Source organism: Scleropages formosus, chromosome 10 (genome assembly GCF_900964775.1).
Source record: "Scleropages formosus chromosome 10, fSclFor1.1, whole genome shotgun sequence".
Classification (NCBI taxonomy): domain Eukaryota; kingdom Metazoa; phylum Chordata; class Actinopteri; order Osteoglossiformes; family Osteoglossidae; genus Scleropages; species Scleropages formosus.
The window spans coordinates 1,067,783-1,092,120 of NC_041815.1; the positions used below are offsets into that span (position 1 = coordinate 1,067,783).

At 45.5% G+C, this 24,338-nt stretch overlaps 26 non-coding genes across 26 annotated transcripts; all 26 read left to right on the plus strand.

Moving 5' to 3' along the window:
* Positions 1 to 339: 339 nt before the first annotated feature.
* On the plus strand, positions 340 to 411 carry trnah-gug (transfer RNA histidin (anticodon GUG)). The gene has a single exon. It is a non-coding gene; the product is annotated as a tRNA-His (tRNA).
* A 1,282-nt stretch (positions 412 to 1,693) lies between these two features.
* On the plus strand, positions 1,694 to 1,765 carry trnah-gug (transfer RNA histidin (anticodon GUG)). Its single transcript has one exon. It is a non-coding gene; the product is annotated as a tRNA-His (tRNA).
* A 1,282-nt stretch (positions 1,766 to 3,047) lies between these two features.
* Positions 3,048 to 3,119, plus strand: trnah-gug (transfer RNA histidin (anticodon GUG)). The gene has a single exon. It is a non-coding gene; the product is annotated as a tRNA-His (tRNA).
* Positions 3,120 to 4,401: 1,282 nt separating this feature from the next.
* On the plus strand, positions 4,402 to 4,473 carry trnah-gug (transfer RNA histidin (anticodon GUG)). Its single transcript has one exon. It is a non-coding gene; the product is annotated as a tRNA-His (tRNA).
* Positions 4,474 to 5,755: 1,282 nt separating this feature from the next.
* trnah-gug (transfer RNA histidin (anticodon GUG)) lies at positions 5,756 to 5,827 on the plus strand. The gene has a single exon. It is a non-coding gene; the product is annotated as a tRNA-His (tRNA).
* A 605-nt stretch (positions 5,828 to 6,432) lies between these two features.
* Positions 6,433 to 6,504, plus strand: trnah-gug (transfer RNA histidin (anticodon GUG)). Its single transcript has one exon. It is a non-coding gene; the product is annotated as a tRNA-His (tRNA).
* Positions 6,505 to 8,452: 1,948 nt separating this feature from the next.
* Positions 8,453 to 8,524, plus strand: trnah-gug (transfer RNA histidin (anticodon GUG)). Its single transcript has one exon. It is a non-coding gene; the product is annotated as a tRNA-His (tRNA).
* Positions 8,525 to 9,130: 606 nt separating this feature from the next.
* trnah-gug (transfer RNA histidin (anticodon GUG)) lies at positions 9,131 to 9,202 on the plus strand. The gene has a single exon. It is a non-coding gene; the product is annotated as a tRNA-His (tRNA).
* Positions 9,203 to 10,484: 1,282 nt separating this feature from the next.
* Positions 10,485 to 10,556, plus strand: trnah-gug (transfer RNA histidin (anticodon GUG)). The gene has a single exon. It is a non-coding gene; the product is annotated as a tRNA-His (tRNA).
* A 605-nt stretch (positions 10,557 to 11,161) lies between these two features.
* On the plus strand, positions 11,162 to 11,233 carry trnah-gug (transfer RNA histidin (anticodon GUG)). Its single transcript has one exon. It is a non-coding gene; the product is annotated as a tRNA-His (tRNA).
* A 1,959-nt stretch (positions 11,234 to 13,192) lies between these two features.
* Positions 13,193 to 13,264, plus strand: trnah-gug (transfer RNA histidin (anticodon GUG)). The gene has a single exon. It is a non-coding gene; the product is annotated as a tRNA-His (tRNA).
* A 605-nt stretch (positions 13,265 to 13,869) lies between these two features.
* Positions 13,870 to 13,941, plus strand: trnah-gug (transfer RNA histidin (anticodon GUG)). Its single transcript has one exon. It is a non-coding gene; the product is annotated as a tRNA-His (tRNA).
* Positions 13,942 to 14,546: 605 nt separating this feature from the next.
* trnah-gug (transfer RNA histidin (anticodon GUG)) lies at positions 14,547 to 14,618 on the plus strand. The gene has a single exon. It is a non-coding gene; the product is annotated as a tRNA-His (tRNA).
* A 605-nt stretch (positions 14,619 to 15,223) lies between these two features.
* trnah-gug (transfer RNA histidin (anticodon GUG)) lies at positions 15,224 to 15,295 on the plus strand. Its single transcript has one exon. It is a non-coding gene; the product is annotated as a tRNA-His (tRNA).
* A 605-nt stretch (positions 15,296 to 15,900) lies between these two features.
* Positions 15,901 to 15,972, plus strand: trnah-gug (transfer RNA histidin (anticodon GUG)). Its single transcript has one exon. It is a non-coding gene; the product is annotated as a tRNA-His (tRNA).
* A 605-nt stretch (positions 15,973 to 16,577) lies between these two features.
* Positions 16,578 to 16,649, plus strand: trnah-gug (transfer RNA histidin (anticodon GUG)). Its single transcript has one exon. It is a non-coding gene; the product is annotated as a tRNA-His (tRNA).
* A 605-nt stretch (positions 16,650 to 17,254) lies between these two features.
* Positions 17,255 to 17,326, plus strand: trnah-gug (transfer RNA histidin (anticodon GUG)). Its single transcript has one exon. It is a non-coding gene; the product is annotated as a tRNA-His (tRNA).
* A 605-nt stretch (positions 17,327 to 17,931) lies between these two features.
* Positions 17,932 to 18,003, plus strand: trnah-gug (transfer RNA histidin (anticodon GUG)). Its single transcript has one exon. It is a non-coding gene; the product is annotated as a tRNA-His (tRNA).
* Positions 18,004 to 18,608: 605 nt separating this feature from the next.
* Positions 18,609 to 18,680, plus strand: trnah-gug (transfer RNA histidin (anticodon GUG)). The gene has a single exon. It is a non-coding gene; the product is annotated as a tRNA-His (tRNA).
* Positions 18,681 to 19,271: 591 nt separating this feature from the next.
* Positions 19,272 to 19,343, plus strand: trnah-gug (transfer RNA histidin (anticodon GUG)). Its single transcript has one exon. It is a non-coding gene; the product is annotated as a tRNA-His (tRNA).
* A 605-nt stretch (positions 19,344 to 19,948) lies between these two features.
* trnah-gug (transfer RNA histidin (anticodon GUG)) lies at positions 19,949 to 20,020 on the plus strand. The gene has a single exon. It is a non-coding gene; the product is annotated as a tRNA-His (tRNA).
* Positions 20,021 to 20,625: 605 nt separating this feature from the next.
* Positions 20,626 to 20,697, plus strand: trnah-gug (transfer RNA histidin (anticodon GUG)). Its single transcript has one exon. It is a non-coding gene; the product is annotated as a tRNA-His (tRNA).
* Positions 20,698 to 21,302: 605 nt separating this feature from the next.
* On the plus strand, positions 21,303 to 21,374 carry trnah-gug (transfer RNA histidin (anticodon GUG)). The gene has a single exon. It is a non-coding gene; the product is annotated as a tRNA-His (tRNA).
* Positions 21,375 to 22,656: 1,282 nt separating this feature from the next.
* Positions 22,657 to 22,728, plus strand: trnah-gug (transfer RNA histidin (anticodon GUG)). Its single transcript has one exon. It is a non-coding gene; the product is annotated as a tRNA-His (tRNA).
* Positions 22,729 to 23,333: 605 nt separating this feature from the next.
* On the plus strand, positions 23,334 to 23,405 carry trnah-gug (transfer RNA histidin (anticodon GUG)). Its single transcript has one exon. It is a non-coding gene; the product is annotated as a tRNA-His (tRNA).
* A 605-nt stretch (positions 23,406 to 24,010) lies between these two features.
* trnah-gug (transfer RNA histidin (anticodon GUG)) lies at positions 24,011 to 24,082 on the plus strand. Its single transcript has one exon. It is a non-coding gene; the product is annotated as a tRNA-His (tRNA).
* Positions 24,083 to 24,338: the final 256 nt, after the last annotated feature.

The following is a 24,338-nucleotide window of genomic DNA, read 5'->3' on the forward strand; positions in this document are numbered from 1 at the left end:
TGGCCAAAAGTAGCATGTCTGAAGAAGTTAAGATGGAGAAAAGTGGCGTCTGTGGAATTTTCGAGAGCCTGGCTCAAAGACGTGTTCGGAAATCTTGGCGAAATTCCAGGCTATGAAGCGATCACATGTTAACGTACGGAAGCTAGAAGGAGGGTTTTGTTGACGACACGTTTGTAGTTTACACAGTGAAGTTGACATTGAACCAGGCTGTGCGATTTTGCCATTTGTCAAAGATTTTGAGGTTGAAAGCATTGCGCTGAATGTGTGAAATCAACAGACTTCCACGTGCAACGTTGTGCACCTGTGCTCTTGGAGTGAGCATGTAGCACTAGAAGACCAGCCGTGATCGTATAGAGGTTAGTACTCTGCGTTGTGGCCGCAGCAACCCCGGTTCGAATCCGGGTCACGGCAGGGGTTGCGTCTGAGCTTCCTGTAGGGAGGTCTTGGTACTCGTGGTTTACTTTGAACCACAGGATGTAAATGAGGAAGGGATGACTTTTGCAAAATCCCTAGGTGTGGTCAAGAAGATTGAGATGAGACACTTTTAACTGGAAGTACGTTGACAATAAAACTTTTGTACATGTTGCACTCGTGGTAATTTAGATATAAGAATACTCACTAAACGGTACTGAAAAGCTTAGTTTCCTTGCCTGGTGGTTGGGGGCCTCTTGAGAAAATGGCCAAAAGTAGCATGTCTGAAGAAGTTAAGATGGAGAAAAGTGGCGTCTGTGGAATTTTCGAGAGCCTGGCTCAAAGACGTGTTCGGAAATCTTGGCGAAATTCCAGGCTATGAAGCGATCACATGTTAACGTATGGAAGCTAGAAGGAGGGTTTTGTTGACGACACGTTTGTAGTTTACACAGTGAAGTTGACATTGAACCAGGCTGTGCGATTTTGCCATTTGTCAAAGATTTTGAGGTTGAAAGCATTGCGCTGAATGTGTGAAATCAACAGACTTCCATGTGCAACGTTGTGCACCTGCTCTCTTGGAGTAAGCATGTAGCACTAGAAGACCAGCCGTGATCGTATAGAGGTTAGTACTCTGCGTTGTGGCCGCAGCAACCCCCGTTCGAATCCGGGTCACGGCAGGGGTTGCGTCTGAGCTTCCTGTAGGGAGCTGTTGGTACTCGTGGTTTACTTTGAACCACAGGATGTAAATGAGGAAGGGATGACTTTTGCAAAATCCCTAGGTGTGGTCAAGAAGATTGAGATGAGACACTTTTAACTGGAAGTACGTTGACAATAAAACTTTTGTACATGTTGCACTCGTGGTAATTTAGATATAAGAATACTCACTAAACGGTACTGAAAAGCTTAGTTTCCTTGCCTGGTGGTTGGGGGCCTCTTGAGAAAATGGCCAAAAGTAGCATGTCTGAAGAAGTTAAGATGGAGAAAAGTGGCGTCTGTGGAATTTTCGAGAGCCTGGCTCAAAGACGTGTTCGGAAATCTTGGCGAAATTCCAGGCTATGAAGCGATCACATGTTAACGTATGGAAGCTAGAAGGAGGGTTTTGTTGACGACACGTTTGTAGTTTACACAGTGAAGTTGACATTGAACCAGGCTGTGCGATTTTGCCATTTGTCAAAGATTTTGAGGTTGAAAGCATTGCGCTGAATGTGTGAAATCAACAGACTTCCATGTGCAACGTTGTGCACCTGCGCTCTTGGAGTGAGCATGTAGCACTAGAAGACCAGCCGTGATCGTATAGAGGTTAGTACTCTGCGTTGTGGCCGCAGCAACCCCGGTTCGAATCCGGGTCACGGCAGGGGTTGCGTCTGAGCTTCCTGTAGGGAGCTGTTGGTACTCGTGGTTTACTTTGAACCACAGGATGTAAATGAGGAAGGGATGACTTTTGCAAAATCCCTAGGTGTGGTCAAGAAGATTGAGATGAGACACTTTTAACTGGAAGTACGTTGACAATAAAACTTTTGTACATGTTGCACTCGTGGTAATTTAGATATAAGAATACTCACTAAACGGTACTGAAAAGCTTAGTTTCCTTGCCTGGTGGTTGGGGGCCTCTTGAGAAAATGGCCAAAAGTAGCATGTCTGAAGAAGTTAAGATGGAGAAAAGTGGCGTCTGTGGAATTTTCGAGAGCCTGGCTCAAAGACGTGTTCGGAAATCTTGGCGAAATTCCAGGCTATGAAGCGATCACATGTTAACGTATGGAAGCTAGAAGGAGGGTTTTGTTGACGACACGTTTGTAGTTTACACAGTGAAGTTGACATTGAACCAGGCTGTGCGATTTTGCCATTTGTCAAAGATTTTGAGGTTGAAAGCATTGAGCTGAATGTGTGAAATCAACAGACTTCCATGTGCAACGTTGTGCACCTGCGCTCTTGGAGTGAGCATGTAGCACTAGAAGACCAGCCGTGATCGTATAGAGGTTAGTACTCTGCGTTGTGGCCGCAGCAACCCCCGTTCGAATCCGGGTCACGGCAGGGGTTGCGTCTGAGCTTCCTGTAGGGAGCTGTTGGTACTCGTGGTTTACTTTGAACCACAGGATGTAAATGAGGAAGGGATGACTTTTGCAAAATCCCTAGGTGTGGTCAAGAAGATTGAGATGAGACACTTTTAACTGGAAGTACGTTGACAATAAAACTTTTGTACATGTTGCACTCGTGGTAATTTAGATATAAGAATACTCACTAAACGGTACTGAAAAGCTTAGTTTCCTTGCCTGGTGGTTGGGGGCCTCTTGAGAAAATGGCCAAAAGTAGCATGTCTGAAGAAGTTAAGATGGAGAAAAGTGGCGTCTGTGGAATTTTCGAGAGCCTGGCTCAAAGACGTGTTCGGAAATCTTGGCGAAATTCCAGGCTATGAAGCGATCACATGTTAACGTATGGAAGCTAGAAGGAGGGTTTTGTTGACGACACGTTTGTAGTTTACACAGTGAAGTTGACATTGAACCAGGCTGTGCGATTTTGCCATTTGTCAAAGATTTTGAGGTTGAAAGCATTGCGCTGAATGTGTGAAATCAACAGACTTCCATGTGCAACGTTGTGCACCTGCGCTCTTGGAGTGAGCATGTAGCACTAGAAGACCAGCCGTGATCGTATAGAGGTTAGTACTCTGCGTTGTGGCCGCAGCAACCCCGGTTCGAATCCGGGTCACGGCAGGGGTTGCGTCTGAGCTTCCTGTAGGGAGCTGTTGGTACTCGTGGTTTACTTTGAACCACAGGATGTAAATGAGGAAGGGATGACTTTTGCAAAATCCCTAGGTGTGGTCAAGAAGATTGAGATGAGACACTTTTAACTGGAAGTACGTTGACAATAAAACTTTTGTACATGTTGCACTCGTGGTAATTTAGATATAAGAATACTCACTAAACGGTACTGAAAAGCTTAGTTTCCTTGCCTGGTGGTTGGGGGCCTCTTGAGAAAATGGCCAAAAGTAGCATGTCTGAAGAAGTTAAGATGGAGAAAAGTGGCGTCTGTGGAATTTTCGAGAGCCTGGCTCAAAGACGTGTTCGGAAATCTTGGCGAAATTCCAGGCTATGAAGCGATCACATGTTAACGTATGGAAGCTAGAAGGAGGGTTTTGTTGACGACACGTTTGTAGTTTACACAGTGAAGTTGACATTGAACCAGGCTGTGCGATTTTGCCATTTGTCAAAGATTTTGAGGTTGAAAGCATTGCGCTGAATGTGTGAAATCAACAGACTTCCACGTGCAACGCTGTGCACCTGTGCTCTTGGAGTGAGCATGTAGCACTAGAAGACCAGCCGTGATCGTATAGAGGTTAGTACTCTGCGTTGTGGCCGCAGCAACCCCGGTCCGAATCTGGGTCACGGCAGGGGTTGCGTCTGAGCTTCCTGTAGGGAGCTGTTGGTACTCGTGGTTTACTTTGAACCACAGGATGTAAATGAGGAAGGGATGACTTTTGCAAAATCCCTAGGTGTGGTCAAGAAGATTGAGATGAGACACTTTTAACTGGAAGTACGTTGACAATAAAACTTTTGTACATGTTGCACTCGTGGTAATTTAGATATAAGAATACTCACTAAACGGTACTGAAAAGCTTAGTTTCCTTGCCTGGTGGTTGGGGGCCTCTTGAGAAAATGGCCAAAAGTAGCATGTCTGAAGAAGTTAAGATGGAGAAAAGTGGCGTCTGTGGAATTTTCGAGAGCCTGGCTCAAAGACGTGTTCGGAAATCTTGGCGAAATTCCAGGCTATGAAGCGATCACATGTTAACGTATGGAAGCTAGAAGGAGGGTTTTGTTGACGACACGTTTGTAGTTTACACAGTGAAGTTGACATTGAACCAGGCTGTGCGATTTTGCCATTTGTCAAAGATTTTGAGGTTGAAAGCATTGAGCTGAATGTGTGAAATCAACAGACTTCCATGTGCAACGTTGTGCACCTGTGCTCTTGGAGTGAGCATGTAGCACTAGAAGACCAGCCGTGATCGTATAGAGGTTAGTACTCTGCGTTGTGGCCGCAGCAACCCCGGTTCGAATCCGGGTCACGGCAGGGGTTGCGTCTGAGCTTCCTGTAGGGAGCTGTTGGTACTCGTGGTTTACTTTGAACCACAGGATGTAAATGAGGAAGGGATGACTTTTGCAAAATCCCTAGGTGTGGTCAAGAAGATTGAGATGAGACACTTTTAACTGGAAGTACGTTGACAATAAAACTTTTGTACATGTTGCACTCGTGGTAATTTAGATATAAGAATACTCACTAAACGGTACTGAAAAGCTTAGTTTCCTTGCCTGGTGGTTGGGGGCCTCTTGAGAAAATGGCCAAAAGTAGCATGTCTGAAGAAGTTAAGATGGAGAAAAGTGGCGTCTGTGGAATTTTCGAGAGCCTGGCTCAAAGACGTGTTCGGAAATCTTGGCGAAATTCCAGGCTATGAAGCGATCACATGTTAACGTATGGAAGCTAGAAGGAGGGTTTTGTTGACGACACGTTTGTAGTTTACACAGTGAAGTTGACATTGAACCAGGCTGTGCGATTTTGCCATTTGTCAAAGATTTTGAGGTTGAAAGCATTGCGCTGAATGTGTGAAATCAACAGACTTCCATGTGCAACGTTGTGCACCTGCTCTCTTGGAGTAAGCATGTAGCACTAGAAGACCAGCCGTGATCGTATAGAGGTTAGTACTCTGCGTTGTGGCCGCAGCAACCCCGGTCCGAATCCGGGTCACGGCAGGGGTTGCGTCTGAGCTTCCTGTAGGGAGCTGTTGGTACTCGTGGTTTACTTTGAACCACAGGATGTAAATGAGGAAGGGATGACTTTTGCAAAATCCCTAGGTGTGGTCAAGAAGATTGAGATGAGACACTTTTAACTGGAAGTACGTTGACAATAAAACTTTTGTACATGTTGCACTCGTGGTAATTTAGATATAAGAATACTCACTAAACGGTACTGAAAAGCTTAGTTTCCTTGCCTGGTGGTTGGGGGCCTCTTGAGAAAATGGCCAAAAGTAGCATGTCTGAAGAAGTTAAGATGGAGAAAAGTGGCGTCTGTGGAATTTTCGAGAGCCTGGCTCAAAGACGTGTTCGGAAATCTTGGCGAAATTCCAGGCTATGAAGCGATCACATGTTAACGTATGGAAGCTAGAAGGAGGGTTTTGTTGACGACACGTTTGTAGTTTACACAGTGAAGTTGACATTGAACCAGGCTGTGCGATTTTGCCATTTGTCAAAGATTTTGAGGTTGAAAGCATTGCGCTGAATGTGTGAAATCAACAGACTTCCATGTGCAACGTTGTGCACCTGTGCTCTTGGAGTGAGCATGTAGCACTAGAAGACCAGCCGTGATCGTATAGAGGTTAGTACTCTGCGTTGTGGCCGCAGCAACCCCGGTTCGAATCCGGGTCACGGCAGGGGTTGCGTCTGAGCTTCCTGTAGGGAGCTGTTGGTACTCGTGGTTTACTTTGAACCACAGGATGTAAATGAGGAAGGGATGACTTTTGCAAAATCCCTAGGTGTGGTCAAGAAGATTGAGATGAGACACTTTTAACTGGAAGTACGTTGACAATAAAACTTTTGTACATGTTGCACTCGTGGTAATTTAGATATAAGAATACTCACTAAACGGTACTGAAAAGCTTAGTTTCCTTGCCTGGTGGTTGGGGGCCTCTTGAGAAAATGGCCAAAAGTAGCATGTCTGAAGAAGTTAAGATGGAGAAAAGTGGCGTCTGTGGAATTTTCGAGAGCCTGGCTCAAAGACGTGTTCGGAAATCTTGGCGAAATTCCAGGCTATGAAGCGATCACATGTTAACGTATGGAAGCTAGAAGGAGGGTTTTGTTGACGACACGTTTGTAGTTTACACAGTGAAGTTGACATTGAACCAGGCTGTGCGATTTTGCCATTTGTCAAAGATTTTGAGGTTGAAAGCATTGCGCTGAATGTGTGAAATCAACAGACTTCCATGTGCAACGTTGTGCACCTGCGCTCTTGGAGTGAGCATGTAGCACTAGAAGACCAGCCGTGATCGTATAGAGGTTAGTACTCTGCGTTGTGGCCGCAGCAACCCCGGTTCGAATCCGGGTCACGGCAGGGGTTGCGTCTGAGCTTCCTGTAGGGAGCTCTTGGTACTCGTGGTTTACTTTGAACCACAGGATGTAAATGAGGAAGGGATGACTTTTGCAAAATCCCTAGGTGTGGTCAAGAAGATTGAGATGAGACACTTTTAACTGGAAGTACGTTGACAATAAAACTTTTGTACATGTTGCACTCGTGGTAATTTAGATATAAGAATACTCACTAAACGGTACTGAAAAGCTTAGTTTCCTTGCCTGGTGGTTGGGGGCCTCTTGAGAAAATGGCCAAAAGTAGCATGTCTGAAGAAGTTAAGATGGAGAAAAGTGGCGTCTGTGGAATTTTCGAGAGCCTGGCTCAAAGACGTGTTCGGAAATCTTGGCGAAATTCCAGGCTATGAAGCGATCACATGTTAACGTATGGAAGCTAGAAGGAGGGTTTTGTTGACGACACGTTTGTAGTTTACACAGTGAAGTTGACATTGAACCAGGCTGTGCGATTTTGCCATTTGTCAAAGATTTTGAGGTTGAAAGCATTGCGCTGAATGTGTGAAATCAACAGACTTCCATGTGCAACGTTGTGCACCTGTGCTCTTGGAGTGAGCATGTAGCACTAGAAGACCAGCCGTGATCGTATAGAGGTTAGTACTCTGCGTTGTGGCCGCAGCAATCCGGGTCACGGCAGGGGTTGCGTCTGAGCTTCCTGTAGGGAGCTGTTGGTACTCGTGGTTTACTTTGAACCACAGGATGTAAATGAGGAAGGGATGACTTTTGCAAAATCCCTAGGTGTGGTCAAGAAGATTGAGATGAGACACTTTTAACTGGAAGTACGTTGACAATAAAACTTTTGTACATGTTGCACTCGTGGTAATTTAGATATAAGAATACTCACTAAACGGTACTGAAAAGCTTAGTTTCCTTGCCTGGTGGTTGGGGGCCTCTTGAGAAAATGGCCAAAAGTAGCATGTCTGAAGAAGTTAAGATGGAGAAAAGTGGCGTCTGTGGAATTTTCGAGAGCCTGGCTCAAAGACGTGTTCGGAAATCTTGGCGAAATTCCAGGCTATGAAGCGATCACATGTTAACGTATGGAAGCTAGAAGGAGGGTTTTGTTGACGACACGTTTGTAGTTTACACAGTGAAGTTGACATTGAACCAGGCTGTGCGATTTTGCCATTTGTCAAAGATTTTGAGGTTGAAAGCATTGAGCTGAATGTGTGAAATCAACAGACTTCCATGTGCAACGTTGTGCACCTGTGCTCTTGGAGTGAGCATGTAGCACTAGAAGACCAGCCGTGATCGTATAGAGGTTAGTACTCTGCGTTGTGGCCGCAGCAACCCCGGTCCGAATCCGGGTCACGGCAGGGGTTGCGTCTGAGCTTCCTGTAGGGAGCTGTTGGTACTCGTGGTTTACTTTGAACCACAGGATGTAAATGAGGAAGGGATGACTTTTGCAAAATCCCTAGGTGTGGTCAAGAAGATTGAGATGAGACACTTTTAACTGGAAGTACGTTGACAATAAAACTTTTGTACATGTTGCACTCGTGGTAATTTAGATATAAGAATACTCACTAAACGGTACTGAAAAGCTTAGTTTCCTTGCCTGGTGGTTGGGGGCCTCTTGAGAAAATGGCCAAAAGTAGCATGTCTGAAGAAGTTAAGATGGAGAAAAGTGGCGTCTGTGGAATTTTCGAGAGCCTGGCTCAAAGACGTGTTCGGAAATCTTGGCGAAATTCCAGGCTATGAAGCGATCACATGTTAACGTATGGAAGCTAGAAGGAGGGTTTTGTTGACGACACGTTTGTAGTTTACACAGTGAAGTTGACATTGAACCAGGCTGTGCGATTTTGCCATTTGTCAAAGATTTTGAGGTTGAAAGCATTGCGCTGAATGTGTGAAATCAACAGACTTCCATGTGCAACGTTGTGCACCTGCTGCTCTTGGAGTGAGCATGTAGCACTAGAAGACCAGCCGTGATCGTATAGAGGTTAGTACTCTGCGTTGTGGCCGCAGCAACCCCGGTTCGAATCCGGGTCACGGCAGGGGTTGCGTCTGAGCTTCCTGTAGGGAGCTGTTGGTACTCGTGGTTTACTTTGAACCACAGGATGTAAATGAGGAAGGGATGACTTTTGCAAAATCCCTAGGTGTGGTCAAGAAGATTGAGATGAGACACTTTTAACTGGAAGTACGTTGACAATAAAACTTTTGTACATGTTGCACTCGTGGTAATTTAGATATAAGAATACTCACTAAACGGTACTGAAAAGCTTAGTTTCCTTGCCTGGTGGTTGGGGGCCTCTTGAGAAAATGGCCAAAAGTAGCATGTCTGAAGAAGTTAAGATGGAGAAAAGTGGCGTCTGTGGAATTTTCGAGAGCCTGGCTCAAAGACGTGTTCGGAAATCTTGGCGAAATTCCAGGCTATGAAGCGATCACATGTTAACGTATGGAAGCTAGAAGGAGGGTTTTGTTGACGACACGTTTGTAGTTTACACAGTGAAGTTGACATTGAACCAGGCTGTGCGATTTTGCCATTTGTCAAAGATTTTGAGGTTGAAAGCATTGCGCTGAATGTGTGAAATCAACAGACTTCCATGTGCAACGTTGTGCACCTGCTGCTCTTGGAGTGAGCATGTAGCACTAGAAGACCAGCCGTGATCGTATAGAGGTTAGTACTCTGCGTTGTGGCCGCAGCAACCCCGGTTCGAATCCGGGTCACGGCAGGGGTTGCGTCTGAGCTTCCTGTAGGGAGCTGTTGGTACTCGTGGTTTACTTTGAACCACAGGATGTAAATGAGGAAGGGATGACTTTTGCAAAATCCCTAGGTGTGGTCAAGAAGATTGAGATGAGACACTTTTAACTGGAAGTACGTTGACAATAAAACTTTTGTACATGTTGCACTCGTGGTAATTTAGATATAAGAATACTCACTAAACGGTACTGAAAAGCTTAGTTTCCTTGCCTGGTGGTTGGGGGCCTCTTGAGAAAATGGCCAAAAGTAGCATGTCTGAAGAAGTTAAGATGGAGAAAAGTGGCGTCTGTGGAATTTTCGAGAGCCTGGCTCAAAGACGTGTTCGGAAATCTTGGCGAAATTCCAGGCTATGAAGCGATCACATGTTAACGTATGGAAGCTAGAAGGAGGGTTTTGTTGACGACACGTTTGTAGTTTACACAGTGAAGTTGACATTGAACCAGGCTGTGCGATTTTGCCATTTGTCAAAGATTTTGAGGTTGAAAGCATTGCGCTGAATGTGTGAAATCAACAGACTTCCATGTGCAACGTTGTGCACCTGTTCTCTTGGAGTAAGCATGTAGCACTAGAAGACCAGCCGTGATCGTATAGAGGTTAGTACTCTGCGTTGTGGCCGCAGCAACCCCGGTCCGAATCCGGGTCACGGCAGGGGTTGCGTCTGAGCTTCCTGTAGGGAGCTGTTGGTACTCGTGGTTTACTTTGAACCACAGGATGTAAATGAGGAAGGGATGACTTTTGCAAAATCCCTAGGTGTGGTCAAGAAGATTGAGATGAGACACTTTTAACTGGAAGTACGTTGACAATAAAACTTTTGTACATGTTGCACTCGTGGTAATTTAGATATAAGAATACTCACTAAACGGTACTGAAAAGCTTAGTTTCCTTGCCTGGTGGTTGGGGGCCTCTTGAGAAAATGGCCAAAAGTAGCATGTCTGAAGAAGTTAAGATGGAGAAAAGTGGCGTCTGTGGAATTTTCGAGAGCCTGGCTCAAAGACGTGTTCGGAAATCTTGGCGAAATTCCAGGCTATGAAGCGATCACATGTTAACGTATGGAAGCTAGAAGGAGGGTTTTGTTGACGACACGTTTGTAGTTTACACAGTGAAGTTGACATTGAACCAGGCTGTGCGATTTTGCCATTTGTCAAAGATTTTGAGGTTGAAAGCATTGAGCTGAATGTGTGAAATCAACAGACTTCCATGTGCAACGTTGTGCACCTGCGCTCTTGGAGTGAGCATGTAGCACTAGAAGACCAGCCGTGATCGTATAGAGGTTAGTACTCTGCGTTGTGGCCGCAGCAACCCCGGTTCGAATCCGGGTCACGGCAGGGGTTGCGTCTGAGCTTCCTGTAGGGAGCTGTTGGTACTCGTGGTTTACTTTGAACCACAGGATGTAAATGAGGAAGGGATGACTTTTGCAAAATCCCTAGGTGTGGTCAAGAAGATTGAGATGAGACACTTTTAACTGGAAGTACGTTGACAATAAAACTTTTGTACATGTTGCACTCGTGGTAATTTAGATATAAGAATACTCACTAAACGGTACTGAAAAGCTTAGTTTCCTTGCCTGGTGGTTGGGGGCCTCTTGAGAAAATGGCCAAAAGTAGCATGTCTGAAGAAGTTAAGATGGAGAAAAGTGGCGTCTGTGGAATTTTCGAGAGCCTGGCTCAAAGACGTGTTCGGAAATCTTGGCGAAATTCCAGGCTATGAAGCGATCACATGTTAACGTATGGAAGCTAGAAGGAGGGTTTTGTTGACGACACGTTTGTAGTTTACACAGTGAAGTTGACATTGAACCAGGCTGTGCGATTTTGCCATTTGTCAAAGATTTTGAGGTTGAAAGCATTGCGCTGAATGTGTGAAATCAACAGACTTCCATGTGCAACGTTGTGCACCTGTGCTCTTGGAGTGAGCATGTAGCACTAGAAGACCAGCCGTGATCGTATAGAGGTTAGTACTCTGCGTTGTGGCCGCAGCAACCCCGGTTCGAATCCGGGTCACGGCAGGGGTTGCGTCTGAGCTTCCTGTAGGGAGCTGTTGGTACTCGTGGTTTACTTTGAACCACAGGATGTAAATGAGGAAGGGATGACTTTTGCAAAATCCCTAGGTGTGGTCAAGAAGATTGAGATGAGACACTTTTAACTGGAAGTACGTTGACAATAAAACTTTTGTACATGTTGCACTCGTGGTAATTTAGATATAAGAATACTCACTAAACGGTACTGAAAAGCTTAGTTTCCTTGCCTGGTGGTTGGGGGCCTCTTGAGAAAATGGCCAAAAGTAGCATGTCTGAAGAAGTTAAGATGGAGAAAAGTGGCGTCTGTGGAATTTTCGAGAGCCTGGCTCAAAGACGTGTTCGGAAATCTTGGCGAAATTCCAGGCTATGAAGCGATCACATGTTAACGTATGGAAGCTAGAAGGAGGGTTTTGTTGACGACACGTTTGTAGTTTACACAGTGAAGTTGACATTGAACCAGGCTGTGCGATTTTGCCATTTGTCAAAGATTTTGAGGTTGAAAGCATTGCGCTGAATGTGTGAAATCAACAGACTTCCATGTGCAACGTTGTGCACCTGTGCTCTTGGAGTGAGCATGTAGCACTAGAAGACCAGCCGTGATCGTATAGAGGTTAGTACTCTGCGTTGTGGCCGCAGCAACCCCGGTCCGAATCCGGGTCACGGCAGGGGTTGCGTCTGAGCTTCCTGTAGGGAGCTGTTGGTACTCGTGGTTTACTTTGAACCACAGGATGTAAATGAGGAAGGGATGACTTTTGCAAAATCCCTAGGTGTGGTCAAGAAGATTGAGATGAGACACTTTTAACTGGAAGTACGTTGACAATAAAACTTTTGTACATGTTGCACTCGTGGTAATTTAGATATAAGAATACTCACTAAACGGTACTGAAAAGCTTAGTTTCCTTGCCTGGTGGTTGGGGGCCTCTTGAGAAAATGGCCAAAAGTAGCATGTCTGAAGAAGTTAAGATGGAGAAAAGTGGCGTCTGTGGAATTTTCGAGAGCCTGGCTCAAAGACGTGTTCGGAAATCTTGGCGAAATTCCAGGCTATGAAGCGATCACATGTTAACGTATGGAAGCTAGAAGGAGGGTTTTGTTGACGACACGTTTGTAGTTTACACAGTGAAGTTGACATTGAACCAGGCTGTGCGATTTTGCCATTTGTCAAAGATTTTGAGGTTGAAAGCATTGCGCTGAATGTGTGAAATCAACAGACTTCCACGTGCAACGTTGTGCACCTGTGCTCTTGGAGTGAGCATGTAGCACTAGAAGACCAGCCGTGATCGTATAGAGGTTAGTACTCTGCGTTGTGGCCGCAGCAACCCCGGTCCGAATCCGGGTCACGGCAGGGGTTGCGTCTGAGCTTCCTGTAGGGAGCTGTTGGTACTCGTGGTTTACTTTGAACCACAGGATGTAAATGAGGAAGGGATGACTTTTGCAAAATCCCTAGGTGTGGTCAAGAAGATTGAGATGAGACACTTTTAACTGGAAGTACGTTGACAATAAAACTTTTGTACATGTTGCACTCGTGGTAATTTAGATATAAGAATACTCACTAAACGGTACTGAAAAGCTTAGTTTCCTTGCCTGGTGGTTGGGGGCCTCTTGAGAAAATGGCCAAAAGTAGCATGTCTGAAGAAGTTAAGATGGAGAAAAGTGGCGTCTGTGGAATTTTCGAGAGCCTGGCTCAAAGACGTGTTCGGAAATCTTGGCGAAATTCCAGGCTATGAAGCGATCACATGTTAACGTATGGAAGCTAGAAGGAGGGTTTTGTTGACGACACGTTTGTAGTTTACACAGTGAAGTTGACATTGAACCAGGCTGTGCGATTTTGCCATTTGTCAAAGATTTTGAGGTTGAAAGCATTGCGCTGAATGTGTGAAATCAACAGACTTCCACGTGCAACGTTGTGCACCTGCGCTCTTGGAGTGAGCATGTAGCACTAGAAGACCAGCCGTGATCGTATAGAGGTTAGTACTCTGCGTTGTGGCCGCAGCAACCCCGGTTCGAATCCGGGTCACGGCAGGGGTTGCGTCTGAGCTTCCTGTAGGGAGCTGTTGGTACTCGTGGTTTACTTTGAACCACAGGATGTAAATGAGGAAGGGATGACTTTTGCAAAATCCCTAGGTGTGGTCAAGAAGATTGAGATGAGACACTTTTAACTGGAAGTACGTTGACAATAAAACTTTTGTACATGTTGCACTCGTGGTAATTTAGATATAAGAATACTCACTAAACGGTACTGAAAAGCTTAGTTTCCTTGCCTGGTGGTTGGGGGCCTCTTGAGAAAATGGCCAAAAGTAGCATGTCTGAAGAAGTTAAGATGGAGAAAAGTGGCGTCTGTGGAATTTTCGAGAGCCTGGCTCAAAGACGTGTTCGGAAATCTTGGCGAAATTCCAGGCTATGAAGCGATCACATGTTAACGTATGGAAGCTAGAAGGAGGGTTTTGTTGACGACACGTTTGTAGTTTACACAGTGAAGTTGACATTGAACCAGGCTGTGCGATTTTGCCATTTGTCAAAGATTTTGAGGTTGAAAGCATTGCGCTGAATGTGTGAAATCAACAGACTTCCACGTGCAACGTTGTGCACCTGCGCTCTTGGAGTGAGCATGTAGCACTAGAAGACCAGCCGTGATCGTATAGAGGTTAGTACTCTGCGTTGTGGCCGCAGCAACCCCGGTTCGAATCCGGGTCACGGCAGGGGTTGCGTCTGAGCTTCCTGTAGGGAGCTGTTGGTACTCGTGGTTTACTTTGAACCACAGGATGTAAATGAGGAAGGGATGACTTTTGCAAAATCCCTAGGTGTGGTCAAGAAGATTGAGATGAGACACTTTTAACTGGAAGTACGTTGACAATAAAACTTTTGTACATGTTGCACTCGTGGTAATTTAGATATAAGAATACTCACTAAACGGTACTGAAAAGCTTAGTTTCCTTGCCTGGTGGTTGGGGGCCTCTTGAGAAAATGGCCAAAAGTAGCATGTCTGAAGAAGTTAAGATGGAGAAAAGTGGCGTCTGTGGAATTTTCGAGAGCCTGGCTCAAAGACGTGTTCGGAAATCTTGGCGAAATTCCAGGCTATGAAGCGATCACATGTTAACGTATGGAAGCTAGAAGGAGGGTTTTGTTGACGACACGTTTGTAGTTTACACAGTGAAGTTGACATTGAACCAGGCTGTGCGATTTTGCCATTTGTCAAAGATTTTGAGGTTGAAAGCATTGCGCTGAATGTGTGAAATCAACAGACTTCCATGTGCAACGTTGTGCACCTGTGCTCTTGGAGTGAGCATGTAGCACTAGAAGACCAGCCGTGATCGTATAGAGGTTAGTACTCTGCGTTGTGGCCGCAGCAACCCCGGTTCGAATCCGGGTCACGGCAGGGGTTGCGTCTGAGCTTCCTGTAGGGAGCTGTTGGTACTCGTGGTTTACTTTGAACCACAGGATGTAAATGAGGAAGGGATGACTTTTGCAAAATCCCTAGGTGTGGTCAAGAAGATTGAGATGAGACACTTTTAACTGGAAGTACGTTGACAATAAAACTTTTGTACATGTTGCACTCGTGGTAATTTAGATATAAGAATACTCACTAAACGGTACTGAAAAGCTTAGTTTCCTTGCCTGGTGGTTGGGGGCCTCTTGAGAAAATGGCCAAAAGTAGCATGTCTGAAGAAGTTAAGATGGAGAAAAGTGGCGTCTGTGGAATTTTCGAGAGCCTGGCTCAAAGACGTGTTCGGAAATCTTGGCGAAATTCCAGGCTATGAAGCGATCACATGTTAACGTATGGAAGCTAGAAGGAGGGTTTTGTTGACGACACGTTTGTAGTTTACACAGTGAAGTTGACATTGAACCAGGCTGTGCGATTTTGCCATTTGTCAAAGATTTTGAGGTTGAAAGCATTGCGCTGAATGTGTGAAATCAACAGACTTCCACGTGCAACGTTGTGCACCTGTGCTCTTGGAGTGAGCATGTAGCACTAGAAGACCAGCCGTGATCGTATAGAGGTTAGTACTCTGCGTTGTGGCCGCAGCAACCCCGGTTCGAATCCGGGTCACGGCAGGGGTTGCGTCTGAGCTTCCTGTAGGGAGCTGTTGGTACTCGTGGTTTACTTTGAACCACAGGATGTAAATGAGGAAGGGATGACTTTTGCAAAATCCCTAGGTGTGGTCAAGAAGATTGAGATGAGACACTTTTAACTGGAAGTACGTTGACAATAAAACTTTTGTACATGTTGCACTCGTGGTAATTTAGATATAAGAATACTCACTAAACGGTACTGAAAAGCTTAGTTTCCTTGCCTGGTGGTTGGGGGCCTCTTGAGAAAATGGCCAAAAGTAGCATGTCTGAAGAAGTTAAGATGGAGAAAAGTGGCGTCTGTGGAATTTTCGAGAGCCTGGCTCAAAGACGTGTTCGGAAATCTTGGCGAAATTCCAGGCTATGAAGCGATCACATGTTAACGTATGGAAGCTAGAAGGAGGGTTTTGTTGACGACACGTTTGTAGTTTACACAGTGAAGTTGACATTGAACCAGGCTGTGCGATTTTGCCATTTGTCAAAGATTTTGAGGTTGAAAGCATTGCGCTGAATGTGTGAAATCAACAGACTTCCATGTGCAACGTTGTGCACCTGTGCTCTTGGAGTGAGCATGTAGCACTAGAAGACCAGCCGTGATCGTATAGAGGTTAGTACTCTGCGTTGTGGCCGCAGCAACCCCGGTTCGAATCCGGGTCACGGCAGGGGTTGCGTCTGAGCTTCCTGTAGGGAGCTGTTGGTACTCGTGGTTTACTTTGAACCACAGGATGTAAATGAGGAAGGGATGACTTTTGCAAAATCCCTAGGTGTGGTCAAGAAGATTGAGATGAGACACTTTTAACTGGAAGTACGTTGACAATAAAACTTTTGTACATGTTGCACTCGTGGTAATTTAGATATAAGAATACTCACTAAACGGTACTGAAAAGCTTAGTTTCCTTGCCTGGTGGTTGGGGGCCTCTTGAGAAAATGGCCAAAAGTAGCATGTCTGAAGAAGTTAAGATGGAGAAAAGTGGCGTCTGTGGAATTTTCGAGAGCCTGGCTCAAAGACGTGTTCGGAAATCTTGGCGAAATTCCAGGCTATGAAGCGATCACATGTTAACGTATGGAAGCTAGAAGGAGGGTTTTGTTGACGACACGTTTGTAGTTTACACAGTGAAGTTGACATTGAACCAGGCTGTGCGATTTTGCCATTTGTCAAAGATTTTGAGGTTGAAAGCATTGCGCTGAATGTGTGAAATCAACAGACTTCCATGTGCAACGTTGTGCACCTGCGCTCTTGGAGTGAGCATGTAGCACTAGAAGACCAGCCGTGATCGTATAGAGGTTAGTACTCTGCGTTGTGGCCGCAGCAACCCCGGTTCGAATCCGGGTCACGGCAGGGGTTGCGTCTGAGCTTCCTGTAGGGAGCTGTTGGTACTCGTGGTTTACTTTGAACCACAGGATGTAAATGAGGAAGGGATGACTTTTGCAAAATCCCTAGGTGTGGTCAAGAAGATTGAGATGAGACACTTTTAACTGGAAGTACGTTGACAATAAAACTTTTGTACATGTTGCACTCGTGGTAATTTAGATATAAGAATACTCACTAAACGGTACTGAAAAGCTTAGTTTCCTTGCCTGGTGGTTGGGGGCCTCTTGAGAAAATGGCCAAAAGTAGCATGTCTGAAGAAGTTAAGATGGAGAAAAGTGGCGTCTGTGGAATTTTCGAGAGCCTGGCTCAAAGACGTGTTCGGAAATCTTGGCGAAATTCCAGGCTATGAAGCGATCACATGTTAACGTATGGAAGCTAGAAGGAGGGTTTTGTTGACGACACGTTTGTAGTTTACACAGTGAAGTTGACATTGAACCAGGCTGTGCGATTTTGCCATTTGTCAAAGATTTTGAGGTTGAAAGCATTGCGCTGAATGTGTGAAATCAACAGACTTCCATGTGCAACGTTGTGCACCTGTGCTCTTGGAGTGAGCATGTAGCACTAGAAGACCAGCCGTGATCGTATAGAGGTTAGTACTCTGCGTTGTGGCCGCAGCAACCCCGGTTCGAATCCGGGTCACGGCAGGGGTTGCGTCTGAGCTTCCTGTAGGGAGCTGTTGGTACTCGTGGTTTACTTTGAACCACAGGATGTAAATGAGGAAGGGATGACTTTTGCAAAATCCCTAGGTGTGGTCAAGAAGATTGAGATGAGACACTTTTAACTGGAAGTACGTTGACAATAAAACTTTTGTACATGTTGCACTCGTGGTAATTTAGATATAAGAATACTCACTAAACGGTACTGAAAAGCTTAGTTTCCTTGCCTGGTGGTTGGGGGCCTCTTGAGAAAATGGCCAAAAGTAGCATGTCTGAAGAAGTTAAGATGGAGAAAAGTGGCGTCTGTGGAATTTTCGAGAGCCTGGCTCAAAGACGTGTTCGGAAATCTTGGCGAAATTCCAGGCTATGAAGCGATCACATGTTAACGTATGGAAGCTAGAAGGAGGGTTTTGTTGACGACACGTTTGTAGTTTACACAGTGAAGTTGACATTGAACCAGGCTGTGCGATTTTGCCATTTGTCAAAGATTTTGAGGTTGAAAGCATTGCGCTGAATGTGTGAAATCAACAGACTTCCACGTGCAACGTTGTGCACCTGCGCTCTTGGAGTGAGCATGTAGCACTAGAAGACCAGCCGTGATCGTATAGAGGTTAGTACTCTGCGTTGTGGCCGCAGCAACCCCGGTTCGAATCCGGGTCACGGCAGGGGTTGCGTCTGAGCTTCCTGTAGGGAGCTGTTGGTACTCGTGGTTTACTTTGAACCACAGGATGTAAATGAGGAAGGGATGACTTTTGCAAAATCCCTAGGTGTGGTCAAGAAGATTGAGATGAGACACTTTTAACTGGAAGTACGTTGACAATAAAACTTTTGTACATGTTGCACTCGTGGTAATTTAGATATAAGAATACTCACTAAACGGTACTGAAAAGCTTAGTTTCCTTGCCTGGTGGTTGGGGGCCTCTTGAGAAAATGGCCAAAAGTAGCATGTCTGAAGAAGTTAAGATGGAGAAAAGTGGCGTCTGTGGAATTTTCGAGAGCCTGGCTCAAAGACGTGTTCGGAAATCTTGGCGAAATTCCAGGCTATGAAGCGATCACATGTTAACGTATGGAAGCTAGAAGGAGGGTTTTGTTGACGACACGTTTGTAGTTTACACAGTGAAGTTGACATTGAACCAGGCTGTGCGATTTTGCCATTTGTCAAAGATTTTGAGGTTGAAAGCATTGAGCTGAATGTGTGAAATCAACAGACTTCCATGTGCAACGTTGTGCACCTGTGCTCTTGGAGTGAGCATGTAGCACTAGAAGACCAGCCGTGATCGTATAGAGGTTAGTACTCTGCGTTGTGGCCGCAGCAACCCCGGTTCGAATCCGGGTCACGGCAGGGGTTGCGTCTGAGCTTCCTGTAGGGAGCTGTTGGTACTCGTGGTTTACTTTGAACCTGAGGAAGGATGACTTTTGCAAAATCCTAGGTGTGGTCAAGAAGATTGAGATGAGACACTTTTAACTGGAAGTACGTTGACAATAAAACTTTTGTACATGTTGCACTCGTGGTAATTTAGATATAAGAATACTCACTAAACGGTACTGAAAAGCTTAGTTTCCTTGCCTGGTGGTTGGGGGCCTCTTGAGAAAATGGCCAAAAGTAGCATGTCTGAAGAAGTTAAGATGGAGAAAAGTGGCGTCTGTGGAATTTTCGAGAGCCTGGCTCAAAGACGTGTTCGGAAATCTTGGCGAAATTCCAGGCTATGAAGCGATCACATGTTAACGTATGGAAGCTAGAAGGAGGGTTTTGTTGACGACACGTTTGTAGTTTACACAGTGAAGTTGACATTGAACCAGGCTGTGCGATTTTGCCATTTGTCAAAGATTTTGAGGTTGAAAGCATTGCGCTGAATGTGTGAAATCAACAGACTTCCATGTGCAACGTTGTGCACCTGTGCTCTTGGAGTGAGCATGTAGCACTAGAAGACCAGCCGTGATCGTATAGAGGTTAGTACTCTGCGTTGTGGCCGCAGCAACCCCGGTTCGAATCCGGGTCACGGCAGGGGTTGCGTCTGAGCTTCCTGTAGGGAGCTGTTGGTACTCGTGGTTTACTTTGAACCACAGGATGTAAATGAGGAAGGGATGACTTTTGCAAAATCCCTAGGTGTGGTCAAGAAGATTGAGATGAGACACTTTTAACTGGAAGTACGTTGACAATAAAACTTTTGTACATGTTGCACTCGTGGTAATTTAGATATAAGAATACTCACTAAACGGTACTGAAAAGCTTAGTTTCCTTGCCTGGTGGTTGGGGGCCTCTTGAGAAAATGGCCAAAAGTAGCATGTCTGAAGAAGTTAAGATGGAGAAAAGTGGCGTCTGTGGAATTTTCGAGAGCCTGGCTCAAAGACGTGTTCGGAAATCTTGGCGAAATTCCAGGCTATGAAGCGATCACATGTTAACGTATGGAAGCTAGAAGGAGGGTTTTGTTGACGACACGTTTGTAGTTTACACAGTGAAGTTGACATTGAACCAGGCTGTGCGATTTTGCCATTTGTCAAAGATTTTGAGGTTGAAAGCATTGCGCTGAATGTGTGAAATCAACAGACTTCCACGTGCAACGTTGTGCACCTGCGCTCTTGGAGTGAGCATGTAGCACTAGAAGACCAGCCGTGATCGTATAGAGGTTAGTACTCTGCGTTGTGGCCGCAGCAACCCCGGTTCGAATCCGGGTCACGGCAGGGGTTGCGTCTGAGCTTCCTGTAGGGAGCTGTTGGTACTCGTGGTTTACTTTGAACCACAGGATGTAAATGAGGAAGGGATGACTTTTGCAAAATCCCTAGGTGTGGTCAAGAAGATTGAGATGAGACACTTTTAACTGGAAGTACGTTGACAATAAAACTTTTGTACATGTTGCACTCGTGGTAATTTAGATATAAGAATACTCACTAAACGGTACTGAAAAGCTTAGTTTCCTTGCCTGGTGGTTGGGGGCCTCTTGAGAAAATGGCCAAAAGTAGCATGTCTGAAGAAGTTAAGATGGAGAAAAGTGGCGTCTGTGGAATTTTCGAGAGCCTGGCTCAAAGACGTGTTCGGAAATCTTGGCGAAATTCCAGGCTATGAAGCGATCACATGTTAACGTATGGAAGCTAGAAGGAGGGTTTTGTTGACGACACGTTTGTAGTTTACACAGTGAAGTTGACATTGAACCAGGCTGTGCGATTTTGCCATTTGTCAAAGATTTTGAGGTTGAAAGCATTGCGCTGAATGTGTGAAATCAACAGACTTCCACGTGCAACGTTGTGCACCTGCGCTCTTGGAGTGAGCATGTAGCACTAGAAGACCAGCCGTGATCGTATAGAGGTTAGTACTCTGCGTTGTGGCCGCAGCAACCCCGGTTCGAATCCGGGTCACGGCAGGGGTTGCGTCTGAGCTTCCTGTAGGGAGCTGTTGGTACTCGTGGTTTACTTTGAACCACAGGATGTAAATGAGGAAGGGATGACTTTTGCAAAATCCCTAGGTGTGGTCAAGAAGATTGAGATGAGACACTTTTAACTGGAAGTACGTTGACCATAAAACTTTTGTACATGTTGCACTCGTGGTAATTTAGATATAAGAATACTCACTAAACGGTACTGAAAAGCTTAGTTTCCTTGCCTGGTGGTTGGGGGCCTCTTGAGAAAATGGCCAAAAGTAGCATGTCTGAAGAAGTTAAGATGGAGAAAAGTGGCGTCTGTGGAATTTTCGAGAGCCTGGCTCAAAGACGTGTTCGGAAATCTTGGCGAAATTCCAGGCTATGAAGCGATCACATGTTAACGTATGGAAGCTAGAAGGAGGGTTTTGTTGACGACACGTTTGTAGTTTACACAGTGAAGTTGACATTGAACCAGGCTGTGCGATTTTGCCATTTGTCAAAGATTTTGAGGTTGAAAGCATTGCGCTGAATGTGTGAAATCAACAGACTTCCACGTGCAACGTTGTGCACCTGCGCTCTTGGAGTGAGCATGTAGCACTAGAAGACCAGCCGTGATCGTATAGAGGTTAGTACTCTGCGTTGTGGCCGCAGCAACCCCGGTTCGAATCCGGGTCACGGCAGGGGTTGCGTCTGAGCTTCCTGTAGGGAGCTGTTGGTACTCGTGGTTTACTTTGAACCACAGGATGTAAATGAGGAAGGGATGACTTTTGCAAAATCCCTAGGTGTGGTCAAGAAGATTGAGATGAGACACTTTTAACTGGAAGTACGTTGACAATAAAACTTTTGTACATGTTGCACTCGTGGTAATTTAGATATAAGAATACTCACTAAACGGTACTGAAAAGCTTAGTTTCCTTGCCTGGTGGTTGGGGGCCTCTTGAGAAAATGGCCAAAAGTAGCATGTCTGAAGAAGTTAAGATGGAGAAAAGTGGCGTCTGTGGAATTTTCGAGAGCCTGGCTCAAAGACGTGTTCGGAAATCTTGGCGAAATTCCAGGCTATGAAGCGATCACATGTTAACGTATGGAAGCTAGAAGGAGGGTTTTGTTGACGACACGTTTGTAGTTTACACAGTGAAGTTGACATTGAACCAGGCTGTGCGATTTTGCCATTTGTCAAAGATTTTGAGGTTGAAAGCATTGCGCTGAATGTGTGAAATCAACAGACTTCCATGTGCAACGTTGTGCACCTGTGCTCTTGGAGTGAGCATGTAGCACTAGAAGACCAGCCGTGATCGTATAGAGGTTAGTACTCTGCGTTGTGGCCGCAGCAACCCCCGTTCGAATCCGGGTCACGGCAGGGGTTGCGTCTGAGCTTCCTGTAGGGAGCTGTTGGTACTCGTGGTTTACTTTGAACCACAGGATGTAAATGAGGAAGGGATGACTTTTGCAAAATCCCTAGGTGTGGTCAAGAAGATTGAGATGAGACACTTTTAACTGGAAGTACGTTGACAATAAAACTTTTGTACATGTTGCACTCGTGGTAATTTAGATATAAGAATACTCACTAAACGGTACTGAAAAGCTTAGTTTCCTTGCCTGGTGGTTGGGGGCCTCTTGAGAAAATGGCCAAAAGTAGCATGTCTGAAGAAGTTAAGATGGAGAAAAGTGGCGTCTGTGGAATTTTCGAGAGCCTGGCTCAAAGACGTGTTCGGAAATCTTGGCGAAATTCCAGGCTATGAAGCGATCACATGTTAACGTATGGAAGCTAGAAGGAGGGTTTTGTTGACGACACGTTTGTAGTTTACACAGTGAAGTTGACATTGAACCAGGCTGTGCGATTTTGCCATTTGTCAAAGATTTTGAGGTTGAAAGCATTGCGCTGAATGTGTGAAATCAACAGACTTCCACGTGCAACGTTGTGCACCTGCGCTCTTGGAGTGAGCATGTAGCACTAGAAGACCAGCCGTGATCGTATAGAGGTTAGTACTCTGCGTTGTGGCCGCAGCAACCCCGGTTCGAATCCGGGTCACGGCAGGGGTTGCGTCTGAGCTTCCTGTAGGGAGCTGTTGGTACTCGTGGTTTACTTTGAACCACAGGATGTAAATGAGGAAGGGATGACTTTTGCAAAATCCCTAGGTGTGGTCAAGAAGATTGAGATGAGACACTTTTAACTGGAAGTACGTTGACAATAAAACTTTTGTACATGTTGCACTCGTGGTAATTTAGATATAAGAATACTCACTAAACGGTACTGAAAAGCTTAGTTTCCTTGCCTGGTGGTTGGGGGCCTCTTGAGAAAATGGCCAAAAGTAGCATGTCTGAAGAAGTTAAGATGGAGAAAAGTGGCGTCTGTGGAATTTTCGAGAGCCTGGCTCAAAGACGTGTTCGGAAATCTTGGCGAAATTCCAGGCTATGAAGCGATCACATGTTAACGTATGGAAGCTAGAAGGAGGGTTTTGTTGACGACACGTTTGTAGTTTACACAGTGAAGTTGACATTGAACCAGGCTGTGCGATTTTGCCATTTGTCAAAGATTTTGAGGTTGAAAGCATTGCGCTGAATGTGTGAAATCAACAGACTTCCACGTGCAACGTTGTGCACCTGTGCTCTTGGAGTGAGCATGTAGCACTAGAAGACCAGCCGTGATCGTATAGAGGTTAGTACTCTGCGTTGTGGCCGCAGCAACCCCGGTTCGAATCCGGGTCACGGCAGGGGTTGCGTCTGAGCTTCCTGTAGGGAGCTGTTGGTACTCGTGGTTTACTTTGAACCACAGGATGTAAATGAGGAAGGGATGACTTTTGCAAAATCCCTAGGTGTGGTCAAGAAGATTGAGATGAGACACTTTTAACTGGAAGTACGTTGACAATAAAACTTTTGTACATGTTGCACTCGTGGTAATTTAGATATAAGAATACTCACTAAACGGTACTGAAAAGCTTAGTTTCCTTGCCTGGTGGTTGGGGGCCTCTTGAGAAAATGGCCAAAAGTAGCATGTCTGAAGAAGTTAAGATGGAGAAAAGTGGCGTCTGTGGAATTTTCGAGAGCCTGGCTCAAAGACGTGTTCGGAAATCTTGGCGAAATTCCAGGCTATGAAGCGATCACATGTTAACGTATGGAAGCTAGAAGGAGGGTTTTGTTGACGACACGTTTGTAGTTTACACAGTGAAGTTGACATTGAACCAGGCTGTGCGATTTTGCCATTTGTCAAAGATTTTGAGGTTGAAAGCATTGCGCTGAATGTGTGAAATCAACAGACTTCCATGTGCAACGTTGTGCACCTGTGCTCTTGGAGTGAGCATGTAGCACTAGAAGACCAGCCGTGATCGTATAGAGGTTAGTACTCTGCGTTGTGGCCGCAGCAACCCCGGTTCGAATCCGGGTCACGGCAGGGGTTGCGTCTGAGCTTCCTGTAGGGAGCTGTTGGTACTCGTGGTTTACTTTGAACCACAGGATGTAAATGAGGAAGGGATGACTTTTGCAAAATCCCTAGGTGTGGTCAAGAAGATTGAGATGAGACACTTTTAACTGGAAGTACGTTGACCATAAAACTTTTGTACATGTTGCACTCGTGGTAATTTAGATATAAGAATACTCACTAAACGGTACTGAAAAGCTTAGTTTCCTTGCCTGGTGGTTGGGGGCCT